The sequence below is a fragment of the Stegodyphus dumicola genome, chromosome 1 (assembly GCF_044657685.1).
Source record: "Stegodyphus dumicola isolate Sdum_Otavi_A_Nest chromosome 1, ASM4465768v1".
Taxonomy (NCBI): domain Eukaryota; kingdom Metazoa; phylum Arthropoda; class Arachnida; order Araneae; family Eresidae; genus Stegodyphus; species Stegodyphus dumicola.
This window is the reverse complement of record NC_140768.1, coordinates 260,465,442-260,489,790: the sequence shown is the minus strand read 5'-3', so window position 1 is coordinate 260,489,790 and position 24,349 is coordinate 260,465,442. Positions and strand designations below refer to the sequence as shown.

The following is a 24,349-nucleotide window of genomic DNA, read 5'->3' as shown; positions in this document are numbered from 1 at the left end:
GTCTGAAGGGCCGTACGTGGTGGAAAGAATAAGAGAAGCCACGTTTTATTTAAAGGCCGAAAATGGCCAACAACTGGTTGCAAATATCGATCAGTTAAAACCTTATTACAGCCATACTGACTTTAAAATATTGCAGGATTTATTACAGGGTCCTGGAAGTAAGGAGAGAAGCCCGCCAGCTCAGAAGTACAGCTGGAGTCCACCAACGCAAAATAGAAAGCAGAGCCAGCAAACTTCGACCAGGGAAACCCATTCCAGTAATGCTACAAGCGCACAAAAAAGGAGGAATTAGCACCGACAGATCAACGAGTCAGAACCAACTCAAAAACTCAAGTGCCATCGACCACAAGAGGGAGGCCTGCTGACAAGGTTCCAGGAAAGGAGAAAATTCAACGACGAATTAAAACTAGACGTAAAGCACAGTTTTCAGCATCAACAATTACAAGGGAGGCCCAAGGAGGACCAGCGTGGAGACCGAAAAGCCAGAAAAGACCTGTAGACACAACCGTGCCTGACCAACAAGTTAGAAGGGTCAAGAGAAGATTCAAAGACCCTGAAGGACGGATATCCCCACCGCAGCAGAAAAGGAATTGGCATTCCAGAATCCACAACCCGCCCGCAAGAGTCCCAGATTCCTAGACAAGGGGAAAAAAAGGAAAAGACTGGAACTAAACGGAACGGAACATCAAACATCGAGAAGAAGATTGGAGGTCATCAGGTTTTCTACATTTGAACAGTTCTGTAATGCCAGGATGCAGGAATACAGAAAAAGATAAGTGAGAATTTCTTTGCTTATTTTTCTTTGAAGTTCAAATTATATCATCTTAGACTAGAAGAGAAACACGCTAATGTGACAATCAAAATCGTAAAAACAACCTTATATTTAGCGTAAGTATATTGAAACACTCAATCGATTTCGAGGGCAGCTAAAGGTCCCTCCTCATCAGGAGAAAGAAATACATAGAAAGAAGAAAATAAAGGGGAAGAAGTCTCAGAAACACGTGGTCCTTATCAGCACTGCACGTGGTTAGGAGGGACCTTTAGCTGCCCTCTAAATCGATTGAGTGTTTCAATATACTTACACTAAATACAAGGTTGTTTTTACGAACCACGTGCAGTGCTGATAAGTACCACGTGTTTCTGAGACTTCTTCCCCTTTATTTTCTTCTTTCTATGTATTTCTTTCTTCTGATGAGGAGGGACCTTTAGCTGCCCTCGAAATCGATTGAGTGTTTCAATATACTTACGCTAAATACAAGGTTGTTTTTGCAATTTTGATTATATCATCTTGTTATAAGTTGCTAAATATGTTTAGAAAAGTTAAATCACAGATAGCGAAAGTTTGATTGTAAATGTTCGTAAGCATAGATTTTTATGTTAGTAATTTGGCGAGAAGCTACTAGAGTTAAATACATTTTGTTAAGAACTCGCAAGTTGCGAGAAGTAAATTGTGAATAAGTTTAGTCGGAAGACTATTGGAATACTAAAATCTGTTAACGTAAAGTTAAGATTTCGTGTAAATATTGGTAAAGTGTAACTAAGCAACTATGACTGTTGATGTAAAATGAATTCAAAAGTGATGTGTAAATATTTAAATGTTCAATGTTCATGTAGAAATGTTTAATCTTTGTGTTGAAATATCGTAAAGTTAAAATGACATAGGAAAATAAATTTTTATTTCTGTGTATGGGAATTGTGGAAGAATGGAATGTTTATATATATGTGTTTAATGTTAGGCTCTCCAGTTAACACGTTTAAAAGTAAAATATAAGCTTTTGCTTACTACATTAGGAAACAGTTTTAGTGTAGGGAGTGTTGGCAGGTCTAGTGTGTCAAATTTAACAAAGTTAGGTGTTGTGTAGCGGTAGTTTTGTTTGCGGTAACACAACATAGAAGACCCTAAGTACATTTCCAGTACATTTGCTGGAGAGCATGGGTGAAATAAAACTGTAGTATGAATGAAAGTGCATAAGGGCCAAATGATGAAATAAAAGCGTAAAGTTAGGATTTAAAGAAAAGTTTTGTAAAATGCATTACTAACTGGAAGGATCAAGACCTGACATAAGTCTAGCAGAATAAAGAGTCCATGTATGAAGAAGATGTATGTCAAGATATAATGTCCAGAAAGGACACATTGTAAATTTTATTTTTCCTAGCTTTAATCTAGCTTTTAGAATTGTTGTAAAGTTGGCCCTAAAAACGAAACTTTAAAGTCATTTGGTTAATTTAAAAGTTGGAAGAGTGTAGTTAACGTAAGTTTTTCAGACTTTAAAGTCTTAAACAAGGTCGTACTCTACAATATTTTTAAGCACTTGAAATTCAGCTAAAGAAATGCGAATTAAAGTTTCATTTGATATGATACAATTATGGATCTGTAAGTACTTAAGTGCAGAAAAAATACCGTGTTTAAAAGCATTAAATATCATATGATGATGTCATTTTTAAACACGAATGTAAACAGGTGGCTTCAATCGCGTTTGTTTCCCCGCAAATGATAAAACGAAATAGTCTTGCTTGTCAATTTTAATTTAGCGATTCAATTAGTAAAAATATAAAGAATTAAACTTTTGCATGAGATTTTCTACAGCAAAATTTACTATCATAAATTGCTTTTTATACAACGGAACTCTACTTTGTATCTTTTGTAGAGAACCCTTTGTTCAAGAATATGCAAAACTGGTGCTAAACAAAATTTTCAAAACTACGTCACCTTTTTTTTAAGGCTACGTTTATTTTAAAAATGGAAAAGTAGTCAATTTAGTTATCGTATGAAATTGAATTTCACTAATTACAAAATTTCGAATTTTATAGCATTTCTGCGGATAATAGTTATAAATGAAAGTGCTTTTAAATTCATGTTTTTCTGATTGAAAATAACTATTTTTTAGAAAATTTGTTTTGAAAATTTAATATGTGTAATTACTTTTAATATATGTTAATTCCTTTAAATAGAATTTGTATAAGATAACCCAAAATTTCAGTTATTGTTGTCTCAAGTAATTTTGATTGATTGTTTTTAGTAATTAATGATTACGGAACAAGAATAATTTTTAAAGCAAATTTGTGTATTTTTTAAAAGGTACCACATGACCAAAACTGTCACTGTCTGAAGCTTATTCGATTTAATTCTAAATAATTGGAGCTATTGGTCTTCCATCAGCTATTCAAATGCCGTTTCTTCCAGATACCTTTTTGAAAAACCCTAATGTAGTTCTCTAATGCCAAGATATGTTTGGACAAAATTTAAGTAAAAAATTCTTTTAAAGTAAAAAGGAAAATGTAAGATAAAGAATATGTAAATATCAATAAAACATATGTAGTTCTCCATAAAACATATTTAAATCTCAAAATTATAATTTAAACTAGCAATAGTCCTTAGTCTTCCCTCTCTCTTCTAAAAATAGTAATAACGTTTCTGGACTACGTCATTTCTAGGTCAATCTATGTCACATGGCTTGCATAACGATGATGACGTAGCTAATTCGGAATCTGAACTAAAAATTTCGAGAACTAAAATTTTCTCTTAATAAACAACCTAAACCAAAACATTCTTTTGGTGCGCTTCCATTTTGGATAATTGCGCACTTTTGCTTCAACTGTCTTCCCATTAAGACACCAGTACGCTCGCTTAAACTCTGCCTGCTATTGTCCATCGTTCTATTAAATTATATATGTCTAAATTCTTTAAAATGTATAATGATATTTTATATTATATAATTTGGTTATTTTTCAAAATTAATATATAAACATTTTTAAACATAAATTTTCAACATATGTAACAATTCTCTAAATATTTATGTTATGAGCTTTATTGTAAACATTGCCATCTATGTAAACACCACAAGACCTGAATAATCTGTCTCTGTATGCCATATGTATATTTGTACAACCATTGTAACTTTGTAAAATTTTATTTCAAGTAAATGCCGCTGATAGCGGATGGTAGATAGTGTCCATCAATAGAGCACAAAAGCTGAACGTCGAAATGATGGTGTATCTGCTCTGTTGATAGTCTCCTGTCTCTTGCCCATTGTTCTAAAAATATAATCGCTATGAAATGGTGGAGTGCATAGCGCACCCACAATGTTCATGTGTAATGAAAAAGAATACGTGTCCTCAGAATTAATTACACAAGAATAAAATTATGTGTGGAATTTAAAGCTACTTCTCTCTTCGAATGTCGTCTTTCAAACTACGCAGTAAAGCCTCTCCTAGTTACTGTAACGTAGAGTACCATCGCCAATCCTTTGCAGCTTTCTTAAAGTCATCCTGTTATATACAGATTATATATTTTAAGAACAATGAACAAAAGCTGGCAAAGGCTAAGCGAGCGTACTAGCGTCTTAATGGGAAGCGAGCTGAAGCAAAATTGCACATATAATCCAAAAAGGAGGCTCACCTACAAGTGACGGAGGACGCGAGCACTGTCCCTTTACCATTAGGTTAATCGGTATAGCGAAATACACCCATATGCGGTCAGGTCGTAAATTTAGAACCCCTTTTTTCCTGGGGGGGCTGAAAAGTAGGGGATAATCTTGCTCCTGCTCTTGAGAAAATGTGGGGGTCGTTTAAACATCTAACTTCTCTACATTCAGTTTTATACAGAGGAAAAATACAAATTGAATTCTTCGAATGAATGCAATTTTGTACAATGAAAATGTATTACTTAACGATAAACTGTAAGATAAATAACATTTTTTTTAAAGCCATAGGTGTAGAAAGACAGATATTTTTTACACGAATGAATTTGTAGTAAATATTGAGTTTTTCATTTCGAATGCTATGTTCCATGTATGCGAAGTAGCTGAGTAACTGAGAAAATAGTCAAAACCGAATGGCTTTTAACCTTTTCACGGCTAAGGACTGTTTCTCAGTTACATTGTGGTCGCTGCCTTTTAGTTAATTTTCTAATGACATAAAGAATAACTGTTTTTATTTTAGACTTATGAATAAAATAACGCAAACTAGACTGCAGAAAATTCTTAAGATTGAAGTTAAATAATACTGAAAAATTTTGTGTTTTATATGTAGTAGTATTAACTACTACTATAATCCTTAAATTATATATATCTATGTATAGGTATATATAAATGGAATCAAATATAGAACAAGGTATAAAATATTTATTATACAATGTTTATTACCATACGTATATTTACGTAATATCGATATAAATAGTTAGTTAGGTTTCGTACATATATAATTTATTTTTATATTTGTATTTTTTGTATTAGATTCAGTATTGTATACGTATCTGAAGTTTAATTTGTTCTCTTTTTGGGTTACGACTTTAAGTGAGAAAGAATTGTTAGGGCCTTCATAGGAATTACATTATATACAATCAGTTAGGATCCGACTTTTCCTTTCTTTTAATCATTATATATATTGAAATACTACTTGATAAGTATACATAAAATATAGCAGTTTTTTAAGCTACTTATTTATATATCTATTGTTTGGTCTGGTTTGTTTGATTATAGCAAAGCATTCGACGTTTATTTGCCTAAGGGTAAGGGTGCCTCGTAGAGAACTTTCTAAGCAAAACTGACTCTTATGCACGTTACACGTGGGGAAAGCCTCGAAAACGCCAATACAGCTGATCCGGATTCGAACCCCGTATCGACCTGCCAGAGATCAAATTATGTTTCCCGGCTGATTGTCTACCAATCTTTCCGATTCCATTAATGCAATGCATTCAGGAATTCGCCTTTAATCATCACCTCTCTCTCTTTCAATCTAGTGAAACAGGTTGAAAGCAGAAAGAATTTTTTTCGTCCTTAGTGTGGACTCCTAATTCACTTCTTTCCCCGTAAACCCTTAATGGTTTCCTTCATTCCCCTTTAGCCAGTGCTTTTTCTTAATTACTTCAGTTTTCTTAACGAAGTTGTGGAGGTAATTGCATTAAGTTCCAAAGGTACTCCGGAAAATATCGCCTTGGGCCTTGGGCCAGAGATCAACGACTTTAAGCTCAGCCGCTAGTGAGCCCCCCCCCTCACACACATTCACACATATACATTAAATAGTATTTACATGTCGTTTATAAAGTATAATTGAGTGCAATTTAATCATAAAGAGTTAGAAAATATTCTACGGAATTACTTCACTTCGTAGACTTTTTTTTAAGCTTCACCATATTTCTTAAAGAGAATCTCAATGCTAGTTCCATTTCCAAGCTGTTTATGTACCTTATTTTTCATGCTTTGAATTATATTTAGAAAATTATTTCACTTGGTTATAGCTGAAAATGCAGTTTTTTTATTGAAGAATTTAAGGGTAAGAAGAGAATTATGTCCTTTTCTAATTATTCTTGAAGCATTTAAATTTTTTTAAAAAAAAAAGCGCACATTAATACGGATCACTGAACTAAAGTGCTCGATACAGGACAGATTAATTAGCTACTAAATTTTGATTTTCATGCTTACGTTATATATGTATGTATTATGCATTGCTCATACTTGTCAATTGCAGCTTTTAATATCTTTTGGAAAAAAATCAATATGAGAATCCAGAAAATGATTCTTAGCGACGCTAAAACTATTATTACTAGGCACTCTCATGCCACAGTGTTTTAAAAAAATCCCATTGTTTAAAGGTAGATTCTATGCTCATATTTTAGTCTAAAATTAAAAGCTGCGAGTCAAAATTAAGGGGGTTGCTCTTAGAAAGCCTCAATTAGAAGTAGTTATATGAAATGTTAATCAATACTTATAATTTTACGGATTAAACACTTATTCCCTATTTGATCACGTGTATGGCAAACAGATATTCGTCATTCATAAAGAAAAGAAAGGTGAATCAAAATGAGTTTTCAAGGCCTTTTGCATACATTAGCAATACTTATTCTCGTAATAACAGATACGTATGTGTTATTCTCTTCGTAATTTTCAGTACATATATTTATATTTATAATTAAGAAATCTTTTGAAAGCAGCGTCAAACAGCTGTCAAAATTATATTTTAAAATTGTTATTTAGAAATGCGCTTATAATGGTTTTTATATTTACGAAAGATACTTCCCGTTTACTCAGGCTCACTGTATTCAAGTCGATAGGACCAATTGAATGGAAAGATCGATTTCTTAATTCATTTCCAAGTTTCAAATCGGATGAATGGACTCGCGAATAAAATGGCACATTAAAATACGGTCACTGAACTACAGTGAGATATGAAAATTTTAACAAAGTTTTCGTACTTTATCTTATGAAAACAAAATATCAGAATCTAATTAAATGTTTCACTTATTAGAAAAATAGAAAATATAAATATTTGTGAATAAAAAGAAATTATCTTTAAAAAAATAAAATTTAAATGAAAAAAATAAAAGAATTACAAAATATTGCAGAAATTACATAAAATAGCGAATAAACTTATTCGGCACAAGCTCGCTAAATATAAAACAAATTGTACAGTCAGAAAGCTCGCCTTGTCACAGAAATATACTGTTCATCAGGTTTAAAGGTTATTCAGACTAAAGTGCGAAGTTCAGTGAGTAACTTGTATTTTCCTTTGAATGTATAAACTAGCCAAAAAAAATTTAGCACTTGGCAATTAGATGCAAATTTAACAGATGGGAGCACTTGACAATTAGATGCAAATTTAACAGATGGATTGAAGGAACCCTACTGCAACGTACCACTTTGTGTAAGCATTTTCGTGGATTTCCTTAAGGTATGTAAATATGAGCCCATTTTCCTTAGAAATTCTCCATGAAATCATACTTAGCCAACCCTCATATGTTTTGCCATATTCAACACAAAATCATTCTTAAGATGATTCATTAATTTTATGTTAGATGATACGAAGCTTTTCAAAAACTAGGATGCTTTCTGTAAACAATTAGTATTAATAAGGGCTGTTCAACTGGAATTGGGTTGGATTATTTGTTTATAGCAGTGCTTTTCAGCCGACTTACATGTACCTGTATGTATTGCTCAGAGGGGGGTGGAAGGAAATTCCTGAACGAAAACAATGTAATAATGAAATGTTAATAAACAAATAAATATAACTTTTCGTATCTTATGTAATTTGTCTCCATTCTGATACCATGTGCATCATTTATTTCTGATATACTGATACTGAATGAGACCTAAAAACAATTTTTGTTTTAAATATATCTCCCCTTATGATCCCTGACACAGCCGTTTACTTTCCCCTTCCATAATTAACGTCAGTCTCCTGCTCTTGACCGCATTTGCCATGCCACCGGTATAGCAACGCGTCCACCCCTGTCTAGAGACAACACCAAAAAGAGAAGATCTACACATGAGAGTCCCCCCCCCCCGGCGCCGAAGCCCAACGTCGGATCCAGGCCCCCGTGCCGTTCGCTACCCAAAGAGCCACTGGGAATTTATTAAAAATCAAATAAAAATTTCATGTCTAAACAAGGGTCATAATGACAGAAGGTTTAGGTTGTTTATTAAGAGAAAGTTTCACTACTCCAAATTTTGAGTTCGGGTTCGAATTAGGTGCGTCATCAGCACTATGCAAGTCATGTGACATAGATTGACCTAGAAATAACGCAGTCCAGAAAAGTTATTACAGTTTTTAGAGTAAGACAGGGGAAATTAAGAATTATTGCTAGTTTAAATAATAATTTTGAGATTTATATATTTTTAGTCTTACATATCTATTTGTAGCAGAACATTATATTTATATTCTGAATATTTAGAATATTACATTTATATATATTGATCCATTGTATTCTGTCTAACAGTAATACACTTAGATTAAATTTTAATTCTTTTATAATTAGTTTAAATATCGAATAAAAAGTATTTATAACCTTTAATTAAAGTTGCGAATTCAAAGTCCATATTACGTATTTAAATGTTTTAAAAATTATTCTAAAATTGATAATACGCGATACTAACTGTGTTTGATAACATAATTTGATTCTTTTCACTCTATACTAGATTCTACCCTTATCTGCATGTCGTTCTGTTTTCTGTTTATACGAAGATACTTGCAATGTTTGTGTAAGTAAGTCTGTTGATATTAACATTAATGGGTTGTAAAATAAGCGATGGTTTACATAAAGCACCAGCCGTAACATAAACAGATAGAACTGAAAATAAATTTCCGATTTATTCGCAGCGTGATTAAGATATTATACATATCAGTTATAAATATGTATTTTAAGTTTATTTCTTGATTTTACCTCTCTTTTATCGTGATACTTTCGTTTTCACGCAAAGAAAATACACGTTTCTTTTTTTCAATACGTTTTTTTATTCAGAGGTAATGTATGGTGCAAAAATGTCTTTTTTATGTGAAAGCTTGGGATTAATTTCCTGTTAGCGAGATTTGTTACTGAACATCTGCTGCGTTGTTTGATTTCAAATTTACTTTTTTATGCTATTTAATGCATTTTTTTGAAATAGGGCAGTGAATTCTATCGTAACGAACATCTACCTATGAGGACTATTTCTGAAATAAATCAGTTCTTCTGACAATGTAAGCAAACGCAGTCTTCGCAATTTCCTAGTTATGAAATGGATTACACTGAAAAGACATGCAATTTGCAGTGACAATATTTAAAATATGAGTGCAGACACGTACTATTTCTATTTCGGATTTACGGTGAACCCTATCTAAGGTTGTAAGGATTTTAAGTTTTACTAACGTTTATTTTATTTTAAATAATCCTCTCTTAGTTTCCATTTCCGACCAGAATAAGCGCAATTAGTTGTGCTTATGCAAATGAGCTTGTAAACTGTTAAGTATTTAAGATGTGGTTTTTTACTCGCGGCATAAGTGGAACTAGGAACAAAAAACTTAGAGAGAGAGAACAAAAGACTTAGAGACTTTTCTCGCTGCTGTGCCACGCACGTGCTTTTCAGTCAGTTTATACCTGCCTTTAAGGCTAGAACTTAATTCTCGCTAATACTTGAAAACGTATTGTAGTTTCTTGCATTCTGCTCACTACATACGTTAAGTTAAAAGGCCAGTCTTCGCGTTACTAGTCTTTGTAAAGTATCTAAGTTGAGTTCTTATTTAGTTAAGTTAGTTTTACTTCTTATTTTCTACGTTTTAAACCATAAGTATTTAAAGGAAGTTCACTTACTTCGAGAGAGAGTGCTTGGGAATCCTTAATGGCGCGTGTTTTTACATTTTGGTTACTTCGTTCTTGAATCTATTGCACTCGGTCGTATTGTACGTACCTGAGTTGAAAATCGCCGGCTAGGTTAATTTAAGGGCCAACTACGTTAGATATTTGTGTATAGCTTCGACTAAGTATATTTAGTTTAGTATTAAATTAGGTTCATAGTTTCTTATCCTGATTTAAAAGAGCAAGTGGATACTTTCCTGTAAGCCCGAGAAGGGGCCATCTGTTATTATTTCTTTGAGTGACTAAAAGGTTATTTTAATCCTTCTCAAGTCTCTGTATCAACCACTTGAACTCAGCGTTAATTCGCTACGTAGTTCACTAAGTTCCTCGACATTATATCTAGACAAATTACGAGGTACATTATAAGTTTTAATTTGTAAGCATACAAGAAGTAAGAAATAAATATGGGTGCGGTAGTAAGAAATATATATGGGTAAATAATAAATATATCCTTTTTCTTACACTGACATAGATACAGACAAGAGTGAGTGGAGCTCCAGAAACTATACCATATAATCGAATAGGTATTGTCCCAGCGCACTAATCATCTATAAATTCGAGCACTTTCCATAGGACACCATAGGATGTATTTATACTGGTGGTGGTATTTGGTGGTCACTGGCTGGGAAAATTATCAACTATTTAGGATGACTATCCAAAATCAATATAATCAGCCGAATAAGACTCATTTCATTATCTAGCTATCCCTTGAAAACTTGGAAGAGGAATTGTTGAGAATTCTTTCATAAATTTGATTTATAATACAGCATATAATGGGTACAATACTATATTAACAAATAATTTGCATTTAATAAATTCGATTACAATATATAATTTATAATTAATAATATTACAATATATTATATAACACTACATTATATAACTAATGAAATGTTAATAATTAAATTTCATTACTAATTCATATTTTACTCATTATTTCATTCTTGGATTTATAATTTTGCCTTGTTTTGAGTCTAATGGGATTAATGGACATATGTTTGGGTTATACCAATAATTTAGCAGTCTTGTCGATATCAGTATAGGGCTGAAACACATCCGTAACCTGTGCATTCCTGAAAACATGCACATTAGCTATTGCCAAGCTCAGCTAAATATTTAGCTTCTTCCCGGATTTGATAGAGAATGCCCTCAGGGGGTTCAAGGTATCCCATCTATGTTCCCCTACTATCACCACTTGAGAGAACTTTCGGCTTGCTTTATATTTTGACTGCCTTCTTGCCGCACAGATACAAACATCCATGCCTTCTCCGGGATTCGAACCCAGACCTACGAGTACGGCAATCAGCATCACTAATCAGTATACCGACTGGGCAGCCTTACGTCGACGCCTTTGGGAAGGTCTGAGAGAAGAACCATTAGTAGAACCGAAACGGTTCCTCATGGAAACATGAGGCGAGCAAAGAGGAAAAAAAAAAAAAAAAAAAAAGGTACAAGTTGAAAGAAAGCGGACCTCTGTGCATTTCCTTAGATGCGTATTAGGTACCTTCGGGCTTTACTAACAACTAAGCTTCCGCCCCATTTTTTTACAGAGAACACCCAGTGGGTGATCGGAGGGTCTCCCATCTCTTTTTCCCTGCCCCCAATCTCTTGAGAGGACTTTAGGCTTGCCATAAAACATCCATGCCTTGTCCAGGATTTGAAACCAAGCCCATAAAACGTTTTAAGAGGCAAAAACACGCACACAGACAACAAATGCATGCACATTTAAATAATGGCGGACATCTTAAATTTTTATAATTGAGTTAACTCGTTACCGTCTTTAATCAGATAAACTTGCAATCAGTACTGCCATTCATTGTCAGGTGATTATTTGATTTTTGCGAGACATTCCCTTTCACTCCAGATGGGATAATAGCTTTAGATAACAAGAGTAGAGAACGTCTAAGATCACTCCTTGGTCAAAGCAGCTGGAAAATCTTTCACGTTCTAAATTCCGCGCACAATAATAATTTTGGCACCAAAAAGGATGACTACTTCCATTCTTTGATGAATACATAATCTCGATATTTATAGCTCATTACAAACTCCAGTATTGACGCAGTACCCGATTACAATCAAGCATGTAACTGTTTACCATATTTCTACGGATGCTATTGTCCATCGCTTCAATACCATTTCTGTCGTTTTATATGTCGTTATGGCGAATAATTTTTGTCGTTTTATTTTTCATCTCCGTGTGGGTACCAAATCGTGGCAGCTCGAGATTGGTTCACACGATGATGCCACAAGAAATTTTCTCAACATTGCTAAATGAATACCAAACACCATCTTTGTCTTCTCTATCATCGGCATCGATATAATCTTTGGGATCAACATTTATAGTATTTTTACCTTCATTATCCATCTCATCATCTTTCATCCATCTCATTATCATTTTCATCGTTTTCAGTTTCTTCATTAATCTGATGTATTTCACTGAATGTTTTTCCTTATATGTTTTCTTTCTTTAGCAATTCCACGAATCCGAAAATGAATTTTTCAGTGTTATGTAGATACTTAGAAAAATTGGACCGAAAAATTAACTGTCGATAAATAAATATTCACCGACCAAAGATTGCCAGAAATTAATTATATCAGAAGCATTTTGGAATGATGTTCCATTACGTTTCATTAAGTTTCATAAAATCCGTTGAGTTTCATTTTCCATAAAGATACATAATTTGCGATACATAAATTCTATTTGTACATTGCTAGGTATCGTCAAGATTTATTATTTAACAAACGAAAATAAATGCAAGTGTGCACGGTGAAATAGCACGGTGAAAATAAATGTAAGCTTCTACGGTGAAATAGCTGAATTTAGGTATCCACAGTATATTCTGTATAATTTTTAGTATATTCAGCAGATTCACTGTATTCTTTTTAATATGAAAATTGACGACTGAAAAATTCCTGTTTCATAACTGGAGATGAGCAATTTTAATTTCATAAATTCCAAAGTTTATAATTACTTCATATCAGCTCTTCACACAGCAAAGCTTCAGCTTGCTTGCGCTTCTAGAAGTCACTGTTATAGCATCAAAACGTTTTATGGGCATTTTAAAAACGTATGTTGGTGTTGCCACTTTATAGGAATTAAATATTTAAAAACAAGCCTATAATTACTTAACTTCAGTTTTTCACTCTGATGAATTGATTGTCCGTTCATCGAATACTATACGTGGCACCCGAAATATTGACAGAATTAACGGTTGGTATAATATTGAAGGGTTATTTTATATTATTTATGCTTTTAAAATGGTCAAAAATTCGATTTTTCAATTTCGTTTCGTATCGCAGTCAATTCTGAATTATTTAGTACCATATTTTTTCATTATGCTTACATTACTTTGCGAGATCTTACATTTTTTGCGATACATTACTTACTTCATTTGCGGGAAAAATAGAAAATTAACGGGAACATCAAAGCAGCCGTTTTTTCCTACTTCCGCAATTATCGCGACTGCTGCTACGGGCGTTTGTTTATTGTTTGAAGGTCTCCGGTATGGATTTCAAGCTCTGAGAGCTACCATTTGCTCTTTTTGTTGTGATAAAATGTTCCACCCCGAAAACAATACGCCAACTGAAATGATGGACTGCATTAAATCCACATTTAAAGGTATTTTAAATTCTAACATTTTAAAAAATTTTCTTGGGCGGTCTAAAACAAAACCTCGATGAACGTTTTAATTCCTTTTTTGTGGAAACTGTTTTCAGAAGTTAGTGTATCAAATAGAATATTTGTTCAAACTGATGAATATGAAGCTATCATACAATAATGGTAGGACAGGTCTTCCTGTGTGCATGAGGAGAATGGTCTCTGGTGAGCTGCAGTATACTCTTGATTGAGAGGGGAAAAACTGAAAGTATTCAGACTTTAAAACCCGTTAGTGGTATAATATATAAATGTGCGTGTGTGTAAAATATAAAAATATGAAGAAAAATGTATTATCAAATTAAAAGTAACTGGAACGGTCCGTTAATTTCTTAAATTTAATTGCATATATCCCTCCTTCAAGGCTTCATACTGCAACCGCAATCTAAAATCGCTATGCGAAATCTTTTGGCCAGTCACTGCTCAGGATTAATGCAAAGACTTGCCAAGCTTATTAATACACAACTAACTATGAATTAAATTTCACCACTTGGCCTTTCGTCTGGCAACGTGTCGCTTAACCTGCACTAGCTGTTCTTCCTTATGTAAGATGTAACTGAGTATCTAAAACTGTGGGGTGCGTTTGGCTCTCCTAGTGGTCTACCAGTTAAGAAGATAAGTGCTAAGAACTTCGTCATCCAGAAATGAAGGGGCCATACCCCGATATAGACCACGTTATGTTTTCGTTATTTAGTTGGGTGCAGTGCCTAGGTCCTCTTCCCTTGTTCGGCGTTATCACACTAGTTCTGCCAGTCAACTTCAGATTCGTTGGTCATGAGGTTTTGGAGGTGCGAGCCAACCTCTAACTGCTAGGATGTTCGTTTCCTTGTCTCTGAGTGTGCTTTCAGCCAAGTGACAAAGAAACGTTGATTTTGTGATGTTGAAGTTCTTTCTGTAATCTGTTGGATTTATTTCGATCTGTGGCGCGGCTTCATGATGGCGTGCATTGCTAAAAGTTGTCTGTAAAGACATATGATAATTTTACTGAACTTGTGATGCTGTATTTTATTGCTTCTAGGAGCGTTACTGATTCCGTTTGGAACACACTGTTTTGCTGGTGGAACTTTTGTTCAGTTATCGAGGTTGGAGGTCTAGGTAAATTTTGTTTGAGCCTTTACCTTCTTCTAGGCCGGAATAGTCTGTATAGGACTGGAGGAATTTATTTTCATTTGCTTCGTTTTTCGGTTACAACCGAAAACATCTCGGACGAAAACGTCGCCGACAAAACAGCGCAAGGCGAAAACTTCGTGGTACAAAACATCGTGGGAGAAAATAAAGCAAAGAGAAAACATCGCAGCTCTAAAACATCATGGTCGAAAATAAAGTGGTTTAAAAACATCGTCGTCGCAAATATCGTGGCAAAAAATAAAGTACCTACAAGTCATCGCGTTTTTCAGGCTTTAATAATTGTAAATGGATATTCTCATAACGATTTGTGAGCGCAAAATGGAAAGAAGGACAATTTTCACTTTCATATTTTTTATTAACTAATAAATTTATAAAAAAAACGAGAGATTTAAACAAAACAAGAAATAATTTTCACTATAAGAGTATCAGATTAATAAAAGTGAAAAAAATAATCTCATAATTCACTTGGCAATTTTTTATAGATAAGGACATGTAGTTACTTATCTTTCTTTTTCTAATGCCTTTTAGGTTATACTTTTCATGAAAAATTACCAGTAAAACTTAATAAAATAATTTAATAATGACGTTCGTTAGTTAACTATGCCAGTTTAAAATTCTATTGAGTGCTATGAGTTGCGTTATTTTCTCTGCGACGTTTTCGTCCGCGATGTTTTTGCCGCGATATTTTCGGCGGACATCCTTTTTTCATGCTTAATGTGATGTATTTCTTTCCTGGGTGGTGCTCGTAGGTGTGTGTCAATGTCTCGAAGTTCTCTGTTATACGTTCTAGGGGAATAGAGTGGCTATTCTTCGTAGTTGCAGCACTGTTGTCTTGTGGAGTTCTTGTTCAGGCCGTATAAAAATGGTGTGCTATTAACGATTTGAAAGAGGGCTGCATTTGATATGTTAAACGAATTTTGGAGTTGGTTTGCTCATCCCTCATTCTATTCCATCTATTCGCTTTAGATTGGTTATAATTTTCGAGGTCTTACTTTTAATATATTCTTGATCTAGATGGTCTATAAAGTTAAAGCTTTTTATCAGTGATGATGCCCAAGTATTTTAGGGAGCTAATTTTTTTTTTATTTTATTTCCTTCGTTTTCGGAGGTACTTTTTTGTTTGGAAGGATTTTAATTATATTTGAAGCTTCAAATGAAGATAATGAAATGTCGTTGCTTGTTTCTGGGGGATAGTGTAACTACAGTTTTTCTCATACTTTGGAGCGATAAAAGTCTTCATCTGAGAAATTAGGAAGGAATACAACATTAATTAGTCGTGGTAGCTGCATCCTTTTATTTCAGAAGCGATGATTAAGACCAATAACATCTCTGGTGTTAGAAAATAATTTTGCTGATAGACGTCGAATGTATGATGAAAAAATCCATGTTTCAACATTGAGTAGAAACTCGCAGATTAAAAAGCTGTCGCAAACTGCAAAATTTGAAACCCAGAGAGAAATAGAGGGTACTGTTTATGTATCTTGAAAAGGAAAAAAAAAATAAGTTCGTTTATTTATTATTCTAATTTTAATATCTTAACATATTCCATATGTTCTCTAAATCATCCAAGTTAGAAAAGGGCAGCATTTTACAGTGCTTAAAGGATCGGTCTTAGTGTTTACAGATCCTTTTATTTATTCCCGAGTATAATTGCCTACGGAAATTCATCTGCTTCCGTTTTCTGCGTTTTGATTTATGTTCAAGCAGATTGCATTTCTCTTTTCCAGTCTGGATTGGAATTGAATTGCGCTCCTTTTTAGGGATACGTACCAGCTGCAAGGGCTGTGTATATCCAGTTTTAAAGGATGTTTAAATTAAAATTTCTGAAAATTTGGATGTGGTTATTTTGGTTGAATGTATGCAGTGTTAAAAAACAAATTAACGTAACTATCCTGATATTTTCATTTAACGGACTTGGATTTAATAATTTTGTCGGTTCATTTAATTTTATATATTTGCTGATACAGTATGTTTAAAAATTTTCATTACAATGAATTAATTATAATCATCAAATTAAAAATAACTGCTCATGATAGTATTTATTTTGAAATTTTGTAGAGACATTAGGTATTTTTTTGGGGGAAGCCGGAAAGATGAAAAATTAGCAAATGCCTTCGCTAATCGAACCACAGACCTCTGGAATACCGGCCCAGCGTGCGCAACCACTACACCACGAAGGCGCGCTAGGAAAGTAGGAGAAATAACTTATATAGTCCCCTTTTTAAAGGACGACTAGAGTTTTCAGGGGACTCAATCGCCAAATCCTGGGTGTGGAGAAACCTCATCCAACACCCTTTTAGTTCGGGCGACACTGTAGAGACATTAGGGTTTTTTTTGGGGGGGGGAGCTGGAGAGATGAAAAATTAGCAAACGCCTTCGCCGGGAATCGAACCACAGACCTCTGGAATACCGGCCCAGCGTGAAGAACCACTACACCACGAAGGCACGCTAGGAAAGTGGGAGAAATACCTTATAATTTAGATATATAATAATATTTTAATGAATAGACTAAAATTTTAAGATATTAGATTTCAATTATTTTATTCAAATTTCAGTTGACTAAATTTAGTAATGAATTAAAAAAAATCAAAGATTTCAGTTAGATTAAGTTAATAAAATTTAATGTAATAATGCTTGTGTTTCTAATTAATTGTTACAAATTTTGAATTAGTTCGCGAATGACGTAAATGTGAAACACGAATGAAATAGTTTTGAGTATTAGTAGAGAAAATTGTATACATGTTGTACTTTTGAGGATTAATATAAAAAAGGGTATAAGTATTATGTTTTTGAGGGTTAGTATAATAAATATTCAAAACCGTGATTTTTAATATTGTTATAATGGTTATAAAAACTATATTTATGTTTTCATAAATTGAATAATTATGATAATGTTGAATGTACGTAATGTAATTGAAAATGGTTAATGTAAGTAAAAAGTGAAATGTAAAAAAAAGTAATCTGAAATTAGGGTGAATGAATGTTATAATTATATAAATAGATAGTGGAATGTAAAGAATAGAGTATGATGCAGGGAGTAGTGGCTCAAAATCGGAGGACTGTTTTTACATCTGACCTTTTACCTTGACATACCCCCAAAAAAGTCAAGGAAATAATACTAATAAATGTAATAATACTTTTGTAGAATGTTTTATTTTTGAATGTTAACGCAGTTCTCAAAGGGCCAGTTACTAATACATGTAATAATACTTTTATAGAATGTTTTATTTTTCAATGTTAATGCAGTTATCAAAAGGCCAGTTACTAATACATGTATTAATACTTTTATAGAATGTTTTATTTTTCAATGTTAACGCAGTTATCAAAGGGCCAGTTACTAATAAATGTAATACTAGTTTTATAGAATGTTTTATTTTTTAATGCTAACGCAGTTTTCAAAGGCCCAGTTACTAATAAATGTAATAATACTTTCATAGAATGTTTTATTTCTTAATGTTAACGCAGTTGTCAAAGGGCCAGGTACTAATAAATATAATAATACTTTCATAGCATGTTTTATTTTTGAATGTTAACGCAGTTTTCAAAGCACCAGTTACTAATAAATGGAATAATACTTTCATAGACTGTTTAATTTTTGAATGCTAACGCAGTTTTCAAAGGACCAGTTACTAATAAATGTAATAATTCCGGAGCACACCAAAACCACTGGAGAAGTAATACAGTAGGCACCGCTTAACGTGATCACATTTGGTAGGTAACATTAGCCAAATAATAACATCAAACTATGAGAAAAGATATCTTCAGTATAGAATAGAATTTAATTAAACTAATATAAATATAGCCAGAAGCATATTAATACTACTTTCACAGCATTTTAATTAGAAATAATGCCATTATTTGTGGAATGTCTGCAAGTGTTATGCCAGAGTTCATCCATGAACTGTTCCTAATGTTTTTGGTATATATTTGACTAATTCTGCACCCCTAATCTTAATAACCTTAGAGATCCCTCATTTTGGCATTTATAGGAAATTCACCGATATCAACATAATCATTTTCACGAAGTTGTTACATGATATGCTTGGATTTGTTTCAGAAAACAACTGCCGGATTCCAGCCTCATTAAGCTGGTAAGTCTCACAGATCTCCGTAAAACTAAAGAAACAAGTTCCTTTTTGATAGTTGGCTTAATCAAATTGAAAGAGAACATGCCAATGTAAGATTTAAAATCAAGCAAAAAAGCAACCATAGTTTTCCAGAATTTTTTTATTTAATTCCGATTTTTAATTTTTTAATATAATTTTGCAGAAGTTAATTTCTGTACTAATTGTCTTAGAAAGAAAGTATGTGGGACCTAAATTTGAAAAAGATTTTATTATTAAATGCAAAGATGTGTCTCCGTGTATGGAGATTTACATTGCTGCATGCTATGAATTGTTATATAAATAAATATGAGCCCTTGATGTCATCGAATTAACAAATTCATGAGAAAATGTTAAAAATAAATTACTGTTTTATATGCCGTTAAGATATTTCAAGATAATTTAACAAGCGTTCGTGATGGATGGTATGAATCAGAAATTCCGCTCAAGTGTGAAGCGCGTTTATTTAGTAATCGAAATATAGCTTTAGAAAGAAATAAAAATATGTGTAAAGCGTGCAGATAATGCGCACTATTTGAACGGCTGTATCATTGTTTATAAAGAGCAAAAAATTTAAAAATTCTAGGGAATGTTCCAAATGTATAAATTGACAACCCTAATCATTGTCTTCCATAGACCAATGTTTAAGCAATCGAGTCATAGATCAAAGGCCCAGCTAATGTTTAGCGCATTAGCTGAAGAGGGTATCTAGCCATTCTTGAATGGGTGCAATAAAATTTTACTAAGTTTATTCCAGATACAATTTATAGATTAGGTCTATATCTCACTAGATTTTCAACAAATATAAGAAAAGTCAGTTATTGTATCATAGTACGAAGACATTTTAGACGTTTTCGTCAGAAACTGAAGATATAATTTCTGGGCAGTGTAAAGTGGTGTCTGAAGTTACGACCAGCTTGTTTCAGCGTGTAACGTCTTTGAAAGAAATTGTTGGATATAGTTGAAAATATTGCTAATTTTTTTATAGATGATTGATTTCATATATTACTGGCGTATCGAATTGGACAGAATTAGAAATGTTTGCGAATTAGAAATTAATATCAAAAGCTTATCTTAAATTATGAGCCTGGGAAAGTAATATTTCTAGTTTTTATTTCTCTAAATCTAAGGAAGAAACTTGCCTTTTATAACTAGTTTGGAATTTATATCAAGTTATACTGGATTGTGGGTATTTCATCGAAAACAATCTTGACGAAGACCAAACTGAGTGGAATGTTTCGTCCATTACAAAATAAATGTTCATTGCGTTTGTTTTATTGCTACTTTGGTGTCAAAGTTGTTGCTGTAGAAAATATGAAAAAATAAATTACTTGGGAAGTCCTTGGCCTTCCAGCATACAGAAGATGTTTCAAATAGCTTTAAAGAAATGTGTCTTTAATGAGATGAGGATTCACCGATCGATAAACAAATGAAACTTCTGAATTACACATGTACGTTGACGCTTGTTAAAAGTCAGGGAACTTGTGTATTTAGAGGACGGAAATATCATCCGAAAGTAAGTTAATCTTGTAATGGCCAAAACAAAAATCATACCTGTGAAAGAATTATTCATATATAAGTTGAAACTAACGACTTATTTCTTAAGAACTCTATTAACACTGTCGATCAGATTGGGTTTTGATTTTCCAGAAAATAATAGTACATTCTGGAGCGAGTCTGCTACCACCTTGTCGTGGATTAAAGAACACGGTGAATGGCATATACAAGGTCTATCCCGAAAGTAATGCGCCCCATTTTCTTCTGCCATTGCACAGCCATTGCACTATCCATTGCACAGCGTTGCCGCTTGCATGAAAGGGTGGGCGAAGTCTTGGAACACAGCGTGACTAGTGCCAGTCGGCTCCGAGCTCCTGGAGAGTCACAATGCCTGTTTCAGCGAACCCTTGTGTGAGTGCTTGGTCAAAATCAAGATGGAAAAACTCTCGAGCAGCGATACGCGATAAAGGTTTGTTTCAAACTTGAGAAAACGCCGTCGGAGACTTATCAGAGATTAAAAAAATCCCTCAAAGGACAGCATTTGGGGACTCTCGAGAACATCAAGGCGGCTACGACGAAGAAATGGGCGCATTATTTTCTGGGCAAACCTTGTATTTATGACCAACAGAGTAAAGTAGATTCGATCCCAGAACGTTGACATATTCTGGGGTCATTCCATTTGTGTTGGATACATGTATCCGGGGATATTCTGCTGATCTTTTTTCTGAGTATGTTCCCTACAAGAGTTAACGAAATCTCAGTGGTGAATGGCCCGTATTGATTGTCATAGACTACCGAAAATTAGCCTGCTAACGAAATCTTTGGCGTTAAGGAACTATACTTAGAGGAACGTAAAATGAAACTGAATAATCTCAATTTGTCAAAACAAAAATGCCTCGGTATGCTATAAAAATTTTTCTAAATTCCAGTAAATTATACGACTAACATGGATACTACGTTTTTATGAATAGTATTTGAACCCAGTAGAGTGTTCGAAAACTCTTGAAATTAACATAAAAAGCAGAACTGGCCTAAAAATTCTAATTAAAGAATGTAATTTTTTTAATTAAATTATTTTAAATATTTTCCCTTCCAAAATTCTGTTAATCTTTTGTAACATATTTAATGATGAATAAGATATTATCTGAGATAAAATTATAAGCAATCTCAGAAATATTTTTGACTTGCGAATGTGTTTTCAATTAGCGATTAACTGAGCGTTTTGACAAAGTTAGTCTTAAATGCCACGAAAGGCCTCAAATCATTTTAAGAATTCTATGCAAAAGATCTATTATTATCAGAGGGGAAAAAACTACTCTTGATACTGTGAGAAGCTATGGTATAAGCAAACGCCAAAAAGACTAAAGATATAATATTTCTGATCTTGCTCCTTTGCCTACAAGTCGTTATAAAAGAACGCAGCAGTTCTTAAAATAGTCGGTATTGATTTCCCGCTCATAGGGGGATTTATGGCAATGAGTTGGCAGACCAGTTGGCAAAAGAAGCGGTAAGAGGGAATAATCTTCCTCAATATTCATTGCCTTTACCATTTTCTTATATTAAGAGATATACAAAAGAGAACTTACTCCAGCAATGGCAAAAAAAGTGGGAACACTCCACAACGGGCAGAAGAATTTTTAAATTTTTGCCAAAGGTCTCGGAAAAATTTTTGGTTTCATCTGCAGCGCAGTCAACTTTTCTCACGGGACACGGTCCCTTTCCGTCGTTTTTATTCCGATTTCATCTTAAGAAAGACGACAAATGTCACTGTGGAAGTATTGGGTCTCCAGACCATTTTGCTTTTTCTTGCCCACTCACCGCTGAATTTCATCTGCAAAGACCATCAGACTTATATTGGAGTGAATGGACTAAAACACTATTAAAACGACAAATTCTTCAGCACAGATTAACTCAAATTTTTAATATTTGCATTGAGATGTATACGTTTCCAACAACCTTCGCATAATATTTGCACTATGGGTAGCCTTTTAATTTTTTTTCCCATCTGACATGTTATAATGATAATTGTGTGTTTAACTCCAATGCATAGAATATTTAGCACTATTAAGTACTGGATGTGCTCTGCACTTCCACATGGGAATAAGTTCTGCATTTGGGAATTGTCTGTTTGTATGTTAATATTATAGCCTTTAATTCTGAATTTTTTTGTTATTTTATAGTTATTATTTTGTTCCTTTTTTTTATTTTTTTGCCATTTTGTTATTATTGTATTATTTTTGCATTTTTGTAAGTTAATTACAATTATTGTTAGCTGGTAAACTGGAATATTCTGACTGTGTTAAAGAAAAAAAAAAGTTCATTACAGTTCTTAGAATATCTGCATTTTCAGTAAGAACAAGAACTTAGAGCTGTATCTAATTATTTTGTATGTATATCGTGTCCATCACAATTGGGTATAAGTTTCTGTTTTCCAGTAGATTAACTATTTTAAGCATTGTGAACTAACTATTACAGCCAATTCAACTTAGAGCGGATTTATTTTATTAGCTGGCAAATTGGAATATACTAACTGTAATGAAAAATTGGTTGCAGTATTTGAAACATGTGCATTTATATAGTATGATGGATTGATAACTATACTAACTGCAATGAAAAATTAGTTGCAGCATTTGAAACATGTGCATTTATATGGTATAATTGACTGGTATATAATATGTACTGAATAATTTTGGATATTTCATGTTTGTTACAATTGGGAATTGGTTCCTGTTTTTCTGTAGGTGTTTTTAATTATTTGAAGTAATTAGGCCCTATTATAGCCATTTTACAAGAACGTTGAGCTATATTTGAATATGTGTTCTTATGTTGTAGGAATACCTGCCAATTTGTATGGATTGAAATTGTTTATTTGTGCTATTTATAATTGTATAATAGAAATTTATTATTTTAACTGCCATAAAGAAATTAGTTGCAGTTTTTTTTAAACATGTACATTTGTAGTATGTTTGATTGGTAAATATTCTAACTGTAATAAAAAATTAGTTGCAGCATTTGAAACATGTGTATTTTTATGGTATGATGAATGGTATATAATATGTGCTGAATAATTATGTATTTTATGTCTATTTTAATTGGGAATTAGTTCCTGTTTTCCATTAGACGTTTTATTTTAGAATATGTGCTTTATATTGTTGGAATACCGGTCAATTTGTATTGGCTGGAACTGTTTAACAAATCTGTAGTTTTGCACAATTTAGAATTTTATTGAAAAATTTAAGAATTAGTTTCCTTTTTTTTATCATCTGGGAGCCAAGTCATTATTTACAAAACATTTGCTTCTGTGGATAATAGTAAAATAATGTACATATTACAATGAAATTCCCAATTGCAATTTCATGTTTGTCTTGTGGATAATTGCGACACAGTGTGCAAATTGCTATGGACGCACATAATGAGGTGTGCTAACTGTTAAGGACACGAAGTTATGATGTATCAAAGTGGACAAGTAGTATTTATTTGAACGATGAATTTAACAAAAGTGAACATAGAATAGCCTACACAACATCATTTACTTTGGGCTATGGAACTATCAATTGCCTGAACTGATGTGACTGGCTTACTCTGTGGATTAACTGCAAAAATAATACGGACACACATCATTAGGTGTGTAACTGATAAGAACATGAAGTTATGATGTATTGAAGAAGACATAGGTTTAAAAACTGGTTAATATATAAGTTCCACTCTCCACAACATAGATCCTATCCATGACAATGTAATTATTAATTGATCGTATATGTATTTTCATACGGATTATTATGTAACAATTATTGTATAGATGACACTGTAAATTTAGCATTGTAATATTACTATCATTGATTCCGTGAATGCCGCTGA

The 24,349-nt window shown here is 33.1% G+C and overlaps 1 long non-coding RNA gene across 5 annotated transcripts in view; it reads left to right on the top strand.

Annotated features, from left to right (window-relative positions):
• The window catches only part of LOC146999538 (uncharacterized), a 171,739-nt gene that overhangs the window by 51,788 nt on the left and 95,602 nt on the right, over positions 1 to 24,349 (top strand). For 2 of the 5 annotated variants that reach the window (XR_015044335.1, XR_015044340.1), the window contains exon 2: positions 149 to 776. The exons of the other annotated variants lie outside the window; for them this stretch is intronic. This is a non-coding gene — a long non-coding RNA (uncharacterized LOC146999538). The remainder of the gene's footprint in view (positions 1 to 148; positions 777 to 24,349) is intronic. 5 annotated transcript variants of the gene reach the window in all.